We start from the raw sequence: 17302 nt of genomic DNA on the forward strand, positions 1-17302 counted from the left end.
TCCATTCAGCCAATCTGCTGCACAAGACCTCTTGCCAGTGCTACAAAGCAAAGGTGTTCCATTGAGGACCATGGTGCGCCTGACCCATTTTCCAATGGCCTCATATACATGTGAAAACTGGACGAGTCAGGAAGACCAAAGAAGGCCTGGCAGCTTCCAGTTGTGTTGATAAAGAATGTGGAATATGCTGTGGATTCCCAGAAGAAAGAACAAATCTATCTTGGAGGCAGAGCCACCAGAACTTGATAAGATATATGAGGATCGCAAGGTTTTGTCTCACTTACTCCGGACTTCTTCTCAGGGTGAACAAGTCCCTGGAGGAAGACGTGCTTCGTCAAGTGAGGGTCATCAAGAGAGAGGAAGCCCCTCCACAAGATGGTTCAACACAGGGACCGCAAGAATGGGTTCAGACGTAGCAGTGACAGTGAGGATGGTGAAGATGGGCAGGACTTGACAATGCTCCATTCTGTTGTACATGGGGATGCTGTGAGCCAAAGATGACTCACCGGTACCTACCAACAACTACAACATTGCAGGTCAGTCAAACTTTTTAAAAAAATTCTGTTTCTTCAACTATTTCTCACATGTGGTGGGAAACAGACCACCATCCTAACTGAGGCTTGTATTCAGCATACAGTTTTGGTGAACATGACAAAGAGGAGTGAATCATTTGAGCAATTATGCTTTGAGACCTGTAATTTCAGTTTACCATATGGAAAGGGCAGGGATGAATGGGAGGGGACCACTATTCTTTGAAGACATGGCCAACTCCCAAGATTACCCTTGAACTTGGAAGTGGGTGGGATTTCCTTACCTTCTGCATTGTGTGTGTCCCTGTTAGGGATTGAATTATGTCCTTCAAAAGGATCTATCGAAGTCCTACTTCCCAGTATCTGTGAAGGTGGGCTTGTTTGGAAACAGGGTCTTTGAGAACGTTCTAAGTTAAGTTAACAAGAGGCCATACTGGAGGAGGGTGGGCCCAAATTCAATAGGACCGTGTCCTCATAAAACAAGCAACGAGGCCTGGAGGCATCGAGAGGATGACATGGCGGGAAGCCGGCTATGCAGTGGCCACTGGGGACTGGGGGCCAGAAGACAGGACCCTGTCCTACAGGCTTTGGAGAAGCATGATGCTGCCAACATCCGGAATTCAGCCTCAGCCCCCAGGACGGAGAGATCCCACACATTGTCACTCCACGCCACTCCCTCCGTGGGACTTTGTTGTGACAGCCCTAGGGGGTGAACGAAGTCACTCTGGTTCAGACCCTAAGTTTTATGTCAGTCTTACAACCTCTTCTTCATTGTTGCAGTATGTGTCCCCACTGGGGGATACATTTATTCACCACTTAATGATATCACAGTATCTGATAGTTCACATTGATGACAATATTTGCTACCTGCCTATTTTGTGCATGAGTGACATACGACCGACAGTGATGAATGCCAAGGTATGAGGTGAGAGTAATACTGGGCTATGATCAGTAAGGTGATGTGTTAGCTTAGGCAGGCCGGGATTCTCAAGGCCCAGTTATGTAACAAAGTGAATTTTGAAGTTATGTCATTGTGTAGCTTGTCAGTTATATAATGATGGGGTCTTCCTCAATTCTGTGATTTGATATGGTTCCCATTCACTTTGGCATCACACTGGAGTCTGCATAACCTCCTGCTCTTGGGAACGTAATGGTGTTGATAAGTGGGAGTGGGTGTATTTTACATTCTCAACCTGATAGAAAATAAATAAATGAGTGGGAACTGACGTGATGGCACACAGCAGAGACAATCAAGGCACAAAAGTGCTACGCATACCTTAACTCCGAGAAGCTGATGAGCTTCCTCATTCCCTCTCATTCGTTACCTTAAAGCTTTCCCCTCGATCTGAAGCAGGGATGGGAAATGTCTGACCCAAGGACTGAATTGTTGGTAGGTTCCATTGAGTCGGTTTGGACCCATAGTGACCTTTTGCCCAACAGAATGAAACACTGCCGGGTCCTGCACCGACCTCACCATTGTGCCTAGGCTGGAGCTCATTGTTGCAGTCAATCTGTCCAGCCATCTCCTTGAGGGCCTTCCTCCTTTTTGGCGCCCTGATACTTTACCAAACATGACGTCCTCCTTCAAGGAATGGTGTCTTTCTGACAACACGTCCAAAGTACATGAGGCCAAGTCTTGTCATTCTTGCCTCCGAGGCTCGCGCACTGGCTGTACTTCACGGCAGACTTGTTTGATTCTCTGTCAGCCCACAGCACTTTCAACAGTCTTCTCCAGCAGCACAATGCAATTGCATTGCTGCTTCTTCGGGCTTCCTTACTCGATGCTCAACTTTCACGTGCCTATGAAGTGATTGACAATAGCATGGTTTTGGTTAGGTGCACCTTGCTCTTCCAAGTAACATCCTTGCTTTTTTTTTGTTTTGTTTTGTTTTTAATTTTAACAATTTATTAGGGCTCATACAATTCTTATCACAGTTCATACATATACATACATCAATTGTATAAAGCACATCTGTACAGTCCCTGCCCTAATCATTTTTTTCTCCTCTTTTCTTTTTTTACATTTTATTAGGGACCCATACAACTCTTATCACCATCCATACATATACATACATCAATTGTATAAAGCACATCCATACATTCCCTGCCCCAATCATTCTCAAAGCATTTGCTCTCCACTTAAGCCCCTTGCATCAGGTCCTCTTTTTTTTTCCCCTCCCTCCCCTTTCCCCCCTCCCTCATGTGCCCTTGGTAATTTATACCTCGTTATTTTGTCATATCTTGCCCTATCCGGAGTCTCCCTTCCCCCCTTCTCTGCTGTCCCTCTCCCAGGGAAGAGGTCACATGTGGATCCTTGTAATCAGTTCCCCCCTTCCAACCCACTCACCCTCCACTCTCCCAGCATCGCCCCTCACACCCTTGGTCCTGAAGGTATCATCCACCCTGGATTCCCTGTACCTCCAGCCCTCATATGTACCAGTGTACAGCCTCTGCCCTATCCAGTCCTGCAAGGTAGAATTCGGATCATGGTAGTTGGGGGGAGGAAGCATCCAGGATCTGGGGGAAAGCTGTGTTCTTCATCGGTACTACCTCGCACCCTAATTAACCCATCTCCTCTCCTAAACCCCTCTATGAGGGGATCTCCATTGGCCGACACTTGGGCCTTGGGTCTCCACTCTGCACTTCCCCCTTCATTTAATATGGTATATATATACATATACATATACACATATATACACACACTTATATCGTTGTTTTTTTTGCATGATGCCTTATACCTGGTCCCTTGGCACCTCGTGATCGCACTGGCCAGTGTGCTTCTTCCATGTGGGCTTTTTTGCTTCTGAGCTAGATGGCCGCTTGTTCACCTTCAAGCCTTTAAGACCCCAGACACTATCTCTTTTGATAGCCGGGCACCATCAGCTTTCTTCACCACATTTGCTTATGCACCCATTTGTCTTCAGCGATCCTATCATGGAGGTGTGCAGGTCTAGACAAAGACATGTACATGCAAATATATATAGGAAGATGGGGAAATAGATCTATGTGTCTATATTTATAGGTCAAGTATTAAGGTGGCGGAAGGACCTTGGGCCTCTACTCAAACACTCCCTCAATGCATGAATACCTTCTTTTATTAAATTGGAACTCTATGATGCTCACTCTCCCGACACAACGGCTGGAGCCAAAGTGGGTGAACAAGTAAATGTGGTGAAGAAAGCTGATGGTGCCCGGCTATCAAAAGAGATAGTGACTGGGGTCTTAAAGGCTTGAAGATAAACAAGCGGCCATCTAGCTCAGAAGCAACAAAGTCCACATGGAAGAACACACCAGCCTGTGTGATCGAGTGGTCCCAAAGGGATCAGTTACCAGGCATCAAAGAACATCCTTGCTTTTTAATACTCTAAAGAGATCTTGTGCAGCAGACTTATCCAATGTGTAAGAGCCTTTCTTACACGTCTACAAGACCCCGCCCTCCATTCAGCACTCCCTCTGTTCATCCTAACGCCCATTCCCATGGCGGATGGCCCACACTCTTCTTCATCAGTGCAGGTGGATGACGTCTTTGTTTTGTGTCAGTTCAAGGAACTTTCATTAGTCTTCACCAGCACGACAATTCAAATGTACAGATTATCCTTTAGTCTTCCTTATTCCATATCCAACTTTCACATGCAGATCAGGCCATTGAAAATACGTTGACTTAGGTCAAGTGCACCTTAGTCCACAAAGCATCCTCCCTGCTTTGCAAAACTCTAAGGCGATCTTGTGCAGCAGATTTATTCAATGCAGTATGTTGTTTGATCTTTTGACTGCTGCTTTCCTGAGCGTCGACTGTGGATCCAAACAAGATGAAATCCTTGACAACTCAATCTTTTCTCCATTTATCATGATGTCACCTATTGGTCCAGGTATGCCAAGCTAACATCACACATCTCACTGAAGAGAAGCACTTACAGCCGTCACGTTGAGGGTGGGTTAATCTTACAGCTGTCACGTTGAGGGCGGGTTAATCTTTTTTTTTTCAGAAGTTCTTTTTTTTTAATTAATAAATATTTTTATTGGGGCTCCTACAACTCTTATCACAATCCATACATACATCAATTGAGCAAAGCACCCTTATACATTTGTTGCCCTCTTCATTCTTTTTTTTCTTTTTTTACATTTTATTAGGGGCTCATTCAACTCTTATCACAATCCATACATATACATACATCAATTGTATAAAGCACATCCGCACATTCCCTGCCCCAATCATTCTCAAAGCATTTGCTCTCCACTTAAGCCCCTTGCATCAGGTCCTCTTCTTTTTTCCCCTCCCTCCCCGCTCCCCCCTCCCTTATATGCCCCCGGTAATCCATACATTGCTATTCTGTCACATCTTGCCATATCCGGAGTCTCCCTTCCCCCCCTTCTCTGCCGTCCATCTCCCAGGGAGAAGGTCACATGTGGACCCCTGTAATCAGTTCCCCCTTTCCAATCCACTCGCCCTCTGCTCTCCCAGCATCGCCCCTCACACCCCTGGTCCTGAAGGTATCATCCACCCTGGATTCCCTGTGCCTCCAGCCCCCATATGCACCAGTGTACAACCTCTGCCCTATCCAGCCCTGCAAGGTAGAATTCGGATCATGGTAGTGGGGGGAGGAAGCATCCAGGACCTGGGGGAAAGCTGTGTTCTTCATCGGTACTACCTCACACCCTCATTGACCCATCTCCTCTCCTGAATCCCTCTGTGAGGGGATCTCCATTGCCCGACACTTGGGCCTTGGGTCTCCACTCTGCACTTCCCCCTTCATTCAATATGGTATATATATATGTGTGTATATATATACACATATGTATATATATACATACATACACATACATATATAGACACACACACATATATACATATACACACACATATATATATATATTTTTTTGCATGATGCCTTTATACCTGGTCCCTTCGGCACCCTGCGATTGCACTGGCCGGTGTGCTTCCTCCATGTGGGCTTTTTTTGTTTCTGATCTAGATGGCCGCCCGTTCACTCCCAAGCCTTCAAGACCCCAGACACTATCTCCCTCGATAGCCGGGCACCATCAGCTCTCCTCACCACATTAGCCCATGCACCCATTTGCCTTCAGCGATCCCATCATGGAGGTGTGCAGTCAATGATATGATTTTTTTGTTCTTTGATGCCTGACAACTGATCCCCTCGGGACCACTCGATCACACAGGCTGGTGTGTTCTTCCATGTGGACTTTGTTGCTTCTGAGCTAGGTGGCCGCTTGTTTATCCCCAAATCTTCAAGACCCCAGTCACCATCTCTGTTGATAGCCGGGCACCATCAGCTTTCTTCACCACATTCACTCGTTCACGCACTTTGGCTCCAGCCGTTGTGTCGGGAGAGTGAGCATCATAGAGTTCCAATTTAATAAAAGAAAGTATTCATGCATTGAGGGAGTATTTGAGTAGAGGCCCAAGGTCCTTCCGCCACCCCAATACTCAACGTACAAACATAGACACATTAATCTACTTCCCCATCTTCCTACATACATCCGCATGTACATGTCTTTGTCTAGACCTCCATAAATGCCCTTCGACTCCTAGCTCTTTCCTCCATCTTCCTTGACTTTCCTCCTGCCCTACTACCATGCTTCGTCGCCACCTGGGCTAGAGTATACCTCTTCTCTACGCAACCTTACCCTTGATCATTCCCCACCAGAACTGCCACTCCCCCCTCTCTTCCATTTGGGGTCCCATGTTGTTCCCTTGTCCCTGTGTTTGTTAACACCACTTCCTTACTCCCTCTACCCCCCACCCCAAGTCCTCCTGGAACTGTCGGTCCCATTGTTTTTCCTCCAGATACTTCATCCAGCCTGTCCTATTCAGACCGACCTGTGGAGACACTAACATGAACGAAAACAAGACAGAGGAAAACAAAGCAACAATATACAACCTGACAACAAAACAACAACAACAAACCACTGACAAAGAACAAAACAAAACACTTCCCAAGAGAAAAGCTTGTAGTTAGTTCAGGGATCGTTTGCTGGCCCTTAGGAGAGTTTTCCCGTCCAGACTGTTGGGGCACCACGCCCTGGCCCCAAAATCCACCTTCAGCATTCCCTGGGGACCTTGCCCCATTCCCTTGCTGTTCCGCTGCACTCCCCCAGTGCTTTGCCTCGGTGTGGTGAGGGCGGGTTAATCTTACAGCCGTCATGTTGAGGGCGGGTTAATTGAATGTTTGGCTAGTGCAGCCCATGGAGGAGGTTATAAATATCCTTGGCAGAAAACGTTCCCCACTCCGGAAATAAGGAATGTGAAACGCCTGCATTTCTTTAGAAGGTATTGTTAAAATATATGCTTATGTGTATGCACACCTAATACTTAATGTACGTTTCTTAGAGAACATTCTGGAATATAATGAAGAGCATCCATCCTCCTTTGGATATTCACCTTTTTTTTGTTTTTTACTTGAGTGGAGAATTTTAACATAGGGACATTTCAAGGTTTCATCCACTTATGTTTCTGCCGATGATCATCTGGCATCTGAGTAACTTCCTCCTTGGATGTGGAAAAATGAAAAAGTGCTCTTTCTTCAAGCAGCACAATTAACGGCGGAGTCTCTCCTCACCTTGAATTCTAAGTCCCTGATGGAGCAAGGTCTCTGATCCCGGGCGTCGTCTGAGTCTTGCTCCAACTCTATGAGGAGCGATGCTGCTGCCTTTGCCCTGAGACGACTCCTGCATTGGTGGGTGTGACTTCTCCAGAAGACGGCAGGTGGGTGCAGACTGTCACTGATGAGTTTATAGGAACACAGGAAAAGGGATCTTAACAGGTGATGCATGGGCAGTCTTGCTTTAATGCAATTTAATATCAAGACCCACACACTGGTCCTTCCCTGAAAAGTTCATGGGACGATAAAAGGTTTACAGCTCCGGGAACTGCGGGATGCATAAATTAGCAAGTCGCTGCCTTGGCAGGGTCCTCCTGAATGCATGATCATTAGCACTTTGGTGTGTATGGTTGCCTGACCTCAATACGTGGCCATTTCAGCTCTGGCATCCCTGCAAGGCAGCCTGGACTGTGTTGGCGTCTTCATCTCTCCGTGGGGGCAGGATACATGCAACAAGACCTCTTTATCCACTGGCTCTGCTAACCTGTCATAATGAAAATCTCTAAGGCAGAGGGAGCCCCCGGCTTTGCAGTGGGGCACAGGGCATGGTGAAACGGAGAGTACATCTTCCTGGCACCGAATGCAAATCATGATTTCCATAATGGGCCACAGCTCCCTGTAAAATGCTTCCTATTTTCTTGAAAGGAAATGTTAAACGGTTAGCAGTGCCTTTCTCAAATTATTATTTTATGGCAAGAAATGAAACACGGATTGCCGACATAAAAGCCTTGATATGAAACACCAATTTGAAGCCCCTGGCTGCAGCCAGGAGGGAATGGGCACGTGGTGACGGGCTCGGCACAGTCGTCACCAAGCCAAGTGCTGCCGAGGACCTCCCAGCTGTGATCCTTCCGGACCCGCTTCAAGGGTCATCATGAGCAAACGGTGCCACCTCTTCGTACATCCAGTTGAACTCTGCATGGTAGTGGGGCGGGGGGGGGGGGGTGAGTGCTGTGGGCTTCTTGTTCCATTTGACTCTGGTTTCCGTGGCGCCCTGATGACACTCCTCATCTGCCCATGGCGATGAACAGACTGGCTTGGTCCCAGAGTTTGCATTGGCGTTGTCCACGTGAACATGAATGGGTTTTGGTGAATGACTACAAGAAGGGGTCAAACAGCCTGTTGTGAGGGTGACTGGAGAAGGCCAAGGTGGCTTTCTCATCCACCTCGACTGAAGAAGAAGTGCATTGGCCATCGGCCATGGGAATGGGCGTTCAGTGAACGGAGGGAGTGATGAAAGGAGGGGATTTGTAGACATGGAAGGAAGGTTCTTACGCATTGTTGCCCAAAATGTCTTCAGTGCTGATAAGTAAGGATAGTGCTCTGAGCAGTAAGGTGTACCCGACCAAAGCCATGGTCTTTTCAGTCACCTCATATGCACGTGGAAGTTGTACGTCGAATAAAGAAGACGGAGAAGAATGGAGGCCTTTGAATTACGGGGCTGAAAGTAGCAGGCACTGCCCAAAGAACAAACGTGTCCTGGAAGAAGTGCAGCCACCATGCTCCTTAGCGGCAAGGATGAGGAGACGTTGCCTCATGTACTTGGACATGTTGTCAGGGGAGACCAGTCCCTAGAGAAGCACATCATGCTCGGTAAAGTGGTGGGGCAGCACAGAGGAGGAAGCCGCTCCACAGTGACTGCAACCACAGGCTCAAGCTTAAGGACAATGGCGAGGAGGCGCAGCCCCCCGCAGTGCTTCACTCTGTTGTATGTAAGGTCACTGCGAGTCGGAATGGACTTGAAGGCACCGAACCACAGCACCAAGAAAGGTGCTTGCTCACGGAGGTTATAGACAGAAAGGAGCCTGCTTCTCTGCAGGGACAGTGGTTGGAAGCTTTGTGAAACCTGTTTGACCGAAATTCAAACCAAACCCGCTGCCACTGAGCCTATGCTGCCTTATGGCGAGTCCATAGGACAAGGCTGTAAATCTTTATGGAAACGCACTGCCACATCTTTTTCTGATATAGTAGCTGGTGGATTTGAACCACTGGCCTTTGGGTTGGCAGCCGAGTTCTTAACTGCTGTGCCACCCCTCCTTGCTGAAGAGCAGTCTCTTTACTCTTCTGACACTATGCCACGTGTTACTTTTAATTGGCCTGCCTGGTTTGGCTTGGGTCTCCCCAAACCTACCACCACGAGTTGAGTCAAACTCACAGTGACCCTCTAGGACAGTGCCTCTCACCCTTCTTAATGCCGCGACCCTTTAATACAGTTCCTTATGTTGTGATGACCCCCAGCCATAAAATTATTTTCATTGCCACTTCATAACTGCTATGAATCGGGCGACTCCTGTGAAAGGGTCGTTCAACCCCCAAAGGAGTATCGACCACAGGTTGGGAACCGCTGCTCCAGAACGAGGCCTCAGAGGCTGTCAGTCCTTATGGGCACAGACAACTGCGTCTCTTCTCCCTAAGAGTTTGAGTCTTGCTAACCTTGTGGTTAGCAGCCTGCCATTTAGGCCTCGGTACCACCACGGCTCCCCTCCCCCTTCCTACTGGGGTAGCTCACCTGCTCCTGCCTTGAGGGTGCAGCTTCCCGGGCTGGCCCAGAAGCCCTTACTTCCCCGGAGGTTTTCTTTATCAAGGTCTATCCTGTGGACCCCACAGCTCATCTTGTTTTATGGAGCTGGTGCCTGGAGTACCAGGATGCTCCGGGATCCCACAGTCTACTCCGCAATGTCTCTCTCCGTGACTGCTTTTCCATCGGCCATTCTTTTGAGTTTATTGTCGGCATCTTTCCCCAGCCCCAACCTGCCACAGAACCTTGTGCACAACGATGGGGAGCGATCACAGCTGGGACACTGACGGGGACAGGTTCCCAGGGGATCCCCGAGGGTGCAGAATCCACTGGGGGGTTGTTTGCACTTATCTGTACATGTGTCTCGCTCATCCTATCTCTCCCAGACCAGAGTCTACGTACAGGATCACTACAAGGACCCGTCCTGCAGCTCCTTTCTAACCCCAGGGGCACACCTCCAACTGCCGGGAACCACGGCTCTGAGCTTCATCTCTGGCGTTTTCTCACAGAGCGTGGGATCTCCTGGGCCTGACTTTCCCACTTAACCAAATCCCCTGGAGCTTCACCAGACCTGTCGTGTGTCCCCACCTTGTTCTGTACCCATCTTGTTGCTGTTGTTAGGTGGTGTTGAATTGAGTCTGACTCACAGCGAACCTAAGTGCATTGGAACAAAATGCCACCTGCTCCTGCTCCATCTTCACAGCGGTGTTTACCGCTGAGCCCATTGTTGCAGCTGCTGAGTCAAGTCATCTTGTCCACAGTCTTCCAATGTACCCATGGACGTTCCTCTGAATGCTGGCTGGCATTCCATGGCGGGTCTCTGCTTGTTTTTTAGGGGTGCTGAGTCAGCAGTGAGGGTTTTGTGTGTGTGTGTTTTATTTTGTTGTTGTTGCCGGGGTTTTCCTTGGGATGTTTTTCTTCATATGAAATCCGGGCCAGAGAAACCCAGAGCGACAGTAACCAGATGAATCGTTTCCCAGGATGATGGCAGGAGGGGTGGAGGGGACAAGAACGAAGAGCAGGGCACACGATGGCTGGGGGTGATGATCACACAACTCTTCTTAATCGAGCTCCATCCATGAGTCGTGTGCTGTGTGAACCCTATGCCAAGAGGGCTCTGAACACACATGTAAGCACATCTCCTGGAGAGGACATGAGAGAAACAGGAGGCCTGGAGTGTGCAAGGAGAAGACGGGTCTGTGGAGTGACCGGGAAACGAGGCTTGATGGAAGTCAGCCACCACGTCTTCTCCTACACATGCGCTAGGGTAGCAGACCCCATGTCACCAGGCTGCTGTTGTTGTCTTTGTTCAGTGCATCATGGCGGTTCTGACCATAGTGACCTTATGCTCAAGAGTAGGCAACACTGTCACGTCCTGTGCCATCCCCACCCTTGTTCCTGTGCCCGAGACCATGGTGGCAGCCACGGTGCCCACCCATCTCACTGAGGGACTTCCTCTCTTTGGCGCTGCTCCGATTTGCCAAGCATGATGTCCTTCTCCAGGGACTGGTCTCTCCCGACAACCTGCTCAAAGCACCTAAGGCAAAGTCATCACCAGAATCCAGTATTAAAATCAATCAGAATGGTTTTCTTTCTCTTCTGTTGTATCAAATTGGGGCTAATTCTCGAAACATGGTCGCATTCCCCAGAGAAACCCTCTTGGCTCAGATCTGTCTGCTTATTGGGGAGATACTTAGTTATAAATGAAACACCGTTCACAGTTAGAGGGCTTTGCGGATTATCCATTTCATCTTTAATTTCAGGAGTGTCTTGTTTTCAAGGAGCTGGTCCATTTCCCCGATACGCTAAGGAGTTTATGAGTGTGAAGCTGTGCATAGAACTCCCTAGGAGCCTTCCTTTTCACGGTCCACCCACCCCCACCCCCAGCCTCCCAGAGATACTGGAAGTCCTGAAGTCCTGCACTTTCTGTCCCTCAGCTCGGGACCTCTGACCGGCCACTTCTCTGCCCATTCCCAGGGGCCTTTCTTGTTTGTTTTGTTCTCCAAAGACTCCCTTGTTGTGGCTTCCTTGGGGCATCCTAGAGACAGAAAGCTTTGGAGGCCCTAGGGGTTAGCAGGCGTGGGGCTGCTAGCCAGAAGGTTGGCTGTTCTAATCCACCAGCCACTCCAAAGGAGAGAGGTGAGACAGTTTGTTCCCATGAAGAATTGCAGTCTTGGAAACCCTACATGGGGTCACTCTGAGTTGGGAAGGACTGAAGACCATGGGAGAGGCACAGTAGGACAGGAGGTGTGGCCACACTAGCAGACCATCGCCTCTGGTTCCCTGTGCTGTCTGTGTGTCTTTCAGGACGTGAGGTGTCACCGCCCATGTCACCAGAATTAAACAAGCAGTGCTGTCCATCATTCATATCCCGCCCCCTCTGGCTTATCTTTACAAGGGCTTTGGGCGGCAATCAAACAGGCCGTCCAATTGAATACCAGCAGCAAAAAAGGCCACCTGTCTGGGTGATTTGTGGGGCGCCCCGTGCTCTATGCCTCAGGTACAAAATACCCAGGTGGGAGATGTAGAAGAGGGAAGGGAACCTCGTCACCCCCTAGGTGACATCGTGATCCTCAAGTTGCAGGACATGCACAGGGGATGAGACTGTGCTGTTAACGTGAACGACCTGTGGACACGTTGGGAAACAATTCGTGAGGAAACACCAGTAAGAGTGGCCCACGGTGTTGCCCACCCGCTGACTTTTCACCCACGGGAGCCTCCCTTCTCCCTCTCCTCCCTCCTCCCTTTCCTGCTTGCCACCAGGTGTTTCATATGCGGTCTCACTTCGTCTAAAAGCAACCATCAGAGGGAGGTGGCATCACACCTATTTATCGGGAAGACACTGAGCCGAGAGAAGTGTGGCGATTAATTGAGGGGCACCTTGGAGGCTGACAGACTCGAGCCTCCTGAGAGGAGTCTTTTTCAGCCAGGAGAAAGAATATGAACTCTCGGAGCAACCACCACTCCAGGGAACCCGTTGGAAGGCTTTCCTGGAGACACGGTGGATTACAGGCTGGGCTGCTAAGCACACGATCAGCACTTCGGACCCACCAGCTGCTCTGAGGGAGAAGATGAGGCTCTCTGCCTCCCATCAAGGTTCACATCCTGTGGACTTGTCATCAGGAGAGACCAGTCTTTGGAGAAGGACATCATGCTTGGTCGTGGCCCAGTGGAAAAGAGGAAGACCTCCGACAAGGTGGATGGACACCGTGGCTGCAGCAGTGGGCTCCGGGAGGTAAAATTGAGATGCAGAACAGAGGTAGAATCAAGACAAAGAAGGTGAGGTTAAGAGTGCCTTTATTAGGGCAGGGGAGGAACTCCCGGGCGGATTCCATGACCCAACGAGTTAGGACAGGGAAGTCGCCCCTGGCAGTGAGGGGGTGGGACATATATAGGGCGTGAATCAGGACGTATGTGTTGGTGAGAGGAAGGGAGGCTTTTCTGGGGCTGCAGTTACAGGGTCTGAGTCAGGGTGTGCTCTGTGAGTAAATAGTCTTGTGTTTGGCAGACCCGCTTCCTGGAACGCTGAGGGAAGGGGCTGTGCAGACCTGGCCCGGAGAGACAAGCTCCTGGGAATGCTGGGGGCAGGGACTGCACGATCTGGTTTTGGCCTTGAGAGGCAGTGGCGCCCAGTCCAGCAGGCTATCTTCCGGCGGAGCTGAGGGAAGGGGCTGCATGGTCCGGTCCCCACAGGCTCCATGGTAAGAACAATTGTGTGGTTGGTGCAGGACTGGGTGGTGGGTGTCTCTCTCTTTTGTGAATTGGGTCGCTGTGAGTTGGAACCGACTCAACAACAACAACAACAGACAACAAAGATGTACAACCTTGAAAGTTCAAAGGAACAGTTCTACTCTGTTTCCCACAAGTGCCGCGGCCCAGCATCGACTCCAGGAAAAGGAGCTTGGTTTTGGTTTTGGCGTTGCCTTGCTCCACCATGGGACCCACACCATCTTCCGGAAATGCAGGAATGGTGCCCAGTGGATGACAGCACCCTGACACCGGCCTTCCCAAGGCCAGAGAGGTCACTTTGCATGGTGGCAGTGATAGGGCATGGCAGCTGCCCATCAGGAGAATTGCTCATCCCGCAGCGCATCTTCGTGGGGCAACTGCGTGTGCCGATCACCCATAGAAGCAGAGGCGTCCTTCGCCCTGAACATCAAACGCAAGGACACAGGACAAACACCTGCTGGGGAAGCACAAGAGTGCCTGGGAGAAGAGTTGAAGGTACGAATGTGCAGCGCATGGTCAACCAGGGATTCCTGTCCCCCCATCTGTCCTTCAAGCGGTCTCTCTGTCTTAATACTGCCCGCCAGCCTGCCGGCGCCAGTGCCTATTTTCTCTTCACAGCTGCCCCACGTGTTCCACGTCCTAAACGCCGACACTGTGCTTGGTCTTTGCTCTCGCCTCTGTTGACTTCTTTCTTGACATGGTGTCCCTCCCACGAACCCAAACGATAGCTCATGGAGAGGGAAAGGGAGAGGATGGACACACAGAGGATTGGATAGGGTAGGGCAGAATAGGGTAGGAGAAGGGAGGGGAGGGAAGGGCAAGAGAGGAGACGAAAGCAAAACTCCTCAGGTACCACATAGCCTTTGAATGTTACTCTACTCTCTTTGCTTCAGGCTTCGGCCTCCTCCCCGCCTGATGCATGTCCTCTCCCCTCTCTCACCCCTCCTGGGCAGCTTTCCGAATTCCCCTGGGCCTGGCCTTCCTCTGCAGTCCCTGGGGAAAGGGACTCCAAACTCAAACTTGTCTCCCTCTACTCTCGTGTGCTCACTCAAGTCTGTTTCTGTGAATCCTTTCTTGTTTGTGCTCAACTTCTGTTTGCTTCTCTAACGCTTTGTTGCGTGCTGGGGGAAAGTTTATAGAGCAGGTCCGTTTTCCATTCGGCAATCCACACACATTTTGTTTCAAGTCATTCACTGCTATCTCCACTTTGTCACTTACCCCACTTCCTCCTTGAGTCTCCTGTTTCTTCTACTCCTCCTCCTTTATTAAACTTTCTGAACGCGTGTTCTTGGGTAGATGCCGCCCTTTTGATCTCAAGCGGTAGACTATTTTAAGCGAGTTAGGAGAAACTTTATCTCAGGCATGTGCTTGTGGACATGTTATCAGCCCGTGGCTGGTCCCTGCAAAAGAACATCATACTTGGTAAGCGGAGGGTCAGTAAACAAGAGCAGCACTCACCCTCAAAGAGGGGAACTGACACAGTGGCTACAACCACAGGCTCAGACATGACAATGGTGAGGACGGCGCAGGGCCGAGCAGTGATTGGTTCTGTTGTGCGTAGGGTTGCCACACATTGGAACGGACTACGTGACGCATGATGACAACAGACATAAAAACTGTGGGGTGTCGGTGGCTCCGTTGTGAAGTTCTCACCTCCCACCCGGTTCGACTCAGGCTTGTGTTGTGTAGCAGGTCTCTGTGGAGCTTCCAGACAAAGAAGGGCTAGGAAGAATGGCCTGGTGATTAGCGACTGAAAATCAGCAACACGTTTCTACGAATTGCCACAGTTGGATCCACAATGAGTTGTTGTTTTTAGGGGCTCTTGGGTCAGTTCTGACTCAATGAACCAGCACTTGGTGTTGTGCCTCCCTTGCGATTGCTCCTACCCTTGAGTCCAGTTTTGCAGCAACCATGGCACTCCATCTTGCCAAGGGCCTTTCTCTTTTTCAATTCACTACAGGGGTCCTGGCAGCATTTCATCTAATGCAACTCACCTTTTGATCTGTTCAAGGCTGTGTCCATGAACAGTGATTGTGGATCCAAGCAAGACAAATCCTTGACAATTTCAACATTATCTCCATTTACCTTGATGTTACCTATTGGTCCAGTGGGGAGGATTTTCGTTTTTCCTTACATTGAACCATAATCCACACTGAAGGCTGCAATCCTTGATTGTCATCAGCAAGTGCTTCAAAATATCCTCACTTTCAGTAAACAGGGATGCATCATCTGCACATCTCAGGTTGTTAGTAAGCTTTCCTCCAGTCCTGATGCCAGGCACCTCTTCATATAGTCCGGCTTCTATGATGCTTGAAACCAGCACACCAATTTAATAAGTGTGGTGAGAGGATACAACCCTGGCACACACTTTTCCTGATTTGAAACCATGCCGTGTTCCTTGTTCTGTTTGCACTACTGCTTCCTAATCCATGCACAAGTTCCAAATGAGCACAAGGAAGTGTTCTGGAATTCCCATTCTTGTAAGGATGGTCATAGTTTGTTATGATCCACATAGCCGGATGCCTTTGCATTGTCAATGAAACAGCAGTATCATCTTTATGGTGTTCTCTGCTTGGAGCCAAGATCCATCTGACATCAGCAAAGGTAGTCTTCATTCTATATTTTCTTCTGACTCTGGCCTGCAGCTCTGGAAGCTGCACTCCCCCTCATTCACAGTGATGTGATCCCCTCCCCCTCCACCTTTGTTGTTTGAGATCTGGTCTCCTCTGCCCTTCACGATCACACATGTTGGTGTGCTGCTTCCGTGTGGGCTTTGTTGCTTCCGGGCAAATGGCCACTTGTTTACTTTCAAGCCTTTAAGTCCCCGGATGCTATATCTCTCAATAGCCGGGCACCATCAGCCTTCTTCACCACACTTACTTATGCACACATTCGTCTTCAGCATTTATGTGAGGAAGGTGATCACACAATGATGGTTTTTGTTTCTTGATGTCTGCTACCTGGTCCGTCCAACACCTTGTATTCACTTAGGCTGTGTGCTTCTTCTCTGTGGGCTTTGTTGCTTCTGAGCTAGATGGCCGCTTGTTTGCCTTCAAGCCTTTAAGACCCCAGATGCTATATCTTTTTGATAGCGGGGCACCATCAGCTTTCTTCACCACGTTTGCTTATACACACGTCTGTCTTCAGTGATCATGTCGGGAAGGTGGGTATCATGGAATGAACGTTTAGCAAGGTGCTATTGTATTAAGGAAGTGTGTGTGAGGAGGTCCAATGTCCACCTGCTACCCTACTACTGAAAGTATAAATATATGCACATAGGTCTATTTCCCCCATAATCATAAATATATTTACATATGTACATGTCTGTATTTAGGCTTCTCTGTATGCCCTTTGCCTCCTACTCCTTTCCTCATGCTTTCGTCCTGTCCCACTACCATGTTCAGCTTTCATTCTGGTTTCAGTAATTACTCTCAGTTACCTTGCCCTTGGTCACTCCCTACCAGTCCTCCCATCCCCTCCCTCCACTGGTTTTGAACCACTCGTTGTTCCCTTGTCCCTGTGTTGGCCAACACCTCCTCCCTTCCCCTACCTCCCACACTCTCATGTCCCTCTGGGACCGTTGGTCCCGTTATTTTCTTCTCTCATTGTTTGTCCAGCCTTTCTTGTCTAGGTGGACCTGCTGATATAGTAATATGTGCATACAAATGCAGATGGCTTTGACAGCACCCAAGTGGCACATGTGAACATGGCTTCGACAGCAGCAACACCTATGTGCTGATAAGCAAAAAAGCCACTAACATACAAAATCTACAAGGTTAAAAAAAAGAAAAAAGAAAAGACAAAACAAAAAGATAGCAAAAAAAGAAAAAAATTGTTAGTAGTTCAAGGTCTGTTTGTTGGCCTTTAGGAGTATCTTCCGGATGAGTCTTGTGGGATGCCACGTC

The 17302-nt window shown here is 49.1% G+C and overlaps 1 pseudogene; it reads left to right on the plus strand.

Moving 5' to 3' along the window:
- The first annotated feature begins 13718 nt into the window (after positions 1-13718).
- The window catches only part of LOC142439337 (tRNA (cytidine(32)/guanosine(34)-2'-O)-methyltransferase pseudogene), a 95351-nt pseudogene continuing 91767 nt past the window's right edge, over positions 13719-17302 (plus strand).

Source organism: Tenrec ecaudatus, chromosome 2, assembly GCF_050624435.1.
Source record: "Tenrec ecaudatus isolate mTenEca1 chromosome 2, mTenEca1.hap1, whole genome shotgun sequence".
NCBI lineage: Eukaryota > Metazoa > Chordata > Mammalia > Afrosoricida > Tenrecidae > Tenrec > Tenrec ecaudatus.